The sequence below is a fragment of the Alligator sinensis genome, unplaced genomic scaffold (assembly GCF_000455745.1).
Source record: "Alligator sinensis unplaced genomic scaffold, ASM45574v1 scaffold118_1, whole genome shotgun sequence".
Lineage (NCBI taxonomy): Eukaryota > Metazoa > Chordata > Crocodylia > Alligatoridae > Alligator > Alligator sinensis.
Window position 1 is genome coordinate 1,060,030 of NW_005841850.1, and position 2,092 is coordinate 1,062,121.

Genomic DNA, 2,092 nt, shown 5'->3' on the forward strand with positions numbered 1-2,092 from the left:
CGCTAGGAAAAGCTTTCAAGTTAATTCTGCACTTGGGTCTTGTTTGCAATTGCAGGAGGGAAGGCAGACCACTGAGTTTGCAATAGTATTTCTGTCATCAGTTCCCTCCTGAGGCCAAAGAAATCAAGGGGAAGATATTCATATGCACCACGGCTAATGTGTTTGCAAAAGGAGGAGGAGATCTAGGCTTGCTTCTCCCAGTACCTGGCACAGATGGGAATTAGGCCATTGATGGGCTGTGGTTAGCGGACAGGTTATTGCCCACCTGCACCCTAGGATGGGTCTCAGCCAGGGGGGCTGTGAGACATGTGGCAGTGCCCAGGGGTGCCACGCTGGTTGATGTACCAATGCCTTCAGGATTCACAAGTTTTCAAACAGGTGTCAAGAGCATCCTGCCCTGTTGTGGGTTTTCTGAGCTTTTTGCAGCAGAAACAAAATTGCTCTGCTATTTTTCCCTTAGCCAAGAAAAGAGTGCAAAGTAGGAGCTGGCATTTCCCAAGGAGAGCTGTGTGTCTAACACAGTATTAGAGGGAAAGCCTTACAGTAGCTCTGACACCTTGGGGCCTACACCTTGATTTGAAGGCTATTGCAACAAACTGACCTCTCCAGCTCCCTTACACCAAGCTACATAGGGTGCACTCTTAATTGCAGCCTCCTCAGGAAGGGTAAAGGGGCCCGGGAAGAGCTGCAGAGGGCTATATGCTCAGCAACCTTTGCAGCAGTAATGCTCCTCAGCTGGCCACGTCCATAAGTAGTAGCAGGTGTTACCTGTATGCTGACAGCAGGCTTCCACCTCAGGTGTGCGGTTGTGAGGCAAGGGATGTCCAGGGAATGGATCTGCTGAAGTTCCTCTGACTGAAGGCGTCTTCAGGGCAGGGCACCCAAACGCCTTCCTGTCTGCTTGCACTCAGCACCTGCACGCACCTCGCTTGCTGGGCAACGTACACAAGGTGTAGGGCATGCGTTGCTGTCAGATCGGGGTGTGCATACCTCCGTGGGCGCCTGTCATGTTCCCCTATAGATGCCTGTTGGATTCCCCTCTACAGGTGCCTGTTGCATAGCCCCTATAGGTGCCTGTTGCAGATGCTTCCAAAGGTGCCTGTTGCACACACCCCTCAGGTGCCCGTCCCATATGCCTCTATAGGTGCCTGTCACGTACCCCTCTATGGGGATGCCTGTCTCATACCTCTGTATGGGTGCCAGCGGCATACCCCCTATAGGTGCCTGCTGCGTGCGCCTCTACAAGTGCCTGTTGCGTATGCCTCTGTGGGCGCTTGTCCCATATACCTCTATAGGCACTTGTCATGTACCCCTCTACGGGTACCTGTCTCATACCCCGCTCTAGGTGCCTGTGGCCTACCCCTCTAGGGCTGCCTGTGGCGTATAAACTTCCACAGGTGCCTCTTGCGTACCCCCATAGGTGCCTGTCGCACATGCCTCTATAGGTGCCTGTGGCGTATAAACTTCCACAGGTGCCTGTGGCGTACCCCCACACGGGTGCCTGTGGCGTACACCTCTTCAGGTGCGTGTCGCGTAGCCCTATAGGTGCGCGCCGCGTCCGCCCACAGGTGCCTGTGGCGTACCCCCACACGGGTGCCTGTGGCGTACACCTCTTCAGGTGCGTGTCGCGTAGCCCTATAGGTGCGCGCTGCGTCCGCCCACAGGTGCCTGTTGCGTACCCCCACACGGGTGCCTGTGGCGTACACCTGTCCAGGTGCGTGTGGCGTACCCCCACACGGGTGCCTGTGGCGTACACCTCTTCAGGTGCGTGTCGCGTAGCCCTATAGGTGCGCGCTGCGTCCGCCCACAGGTGCGTGTGGCGTACCCCCCCGGGTGCCTGTGGCGTACACCTGTCCAGGTGCGTGTGGCCTGACCGCCCGGGTGCCTGTGGCGTACACCTGTCCAGGTGCGTGTGGCGTACCGCGCTCTGGGTGCTTGCGGCATGTCCAGGTCTCGGCCCCGCGGGCCGTCGGGGCGGGACGAGGCGGCGCGGACAAAGGGCGCGGGCGGCGCGGAGCGGAGCGCAGCGCCTGAGGAGAGGAGCGAGCCGTCCTAATTGGGGGCCGCGGGGCGGGGCGGGGCGGGGCAGGCG

At 58.8% G+C, this 2,092-nt stretch overlaps 1 protein-coding gene across 1 annotated transcript in view; it reads right to left on the reverse strand.

Annotated features, from left to right (window-relative positions):
- TBX2 (T-box 2) overlaps positions 1-2,092 on the reverse strand; it is a 14,822-nt gene that overhangs the window by 573 nt on the left and 12,157 nt on the right. The gene's annotated exons all lie outside the window — the stretch shown is intronic.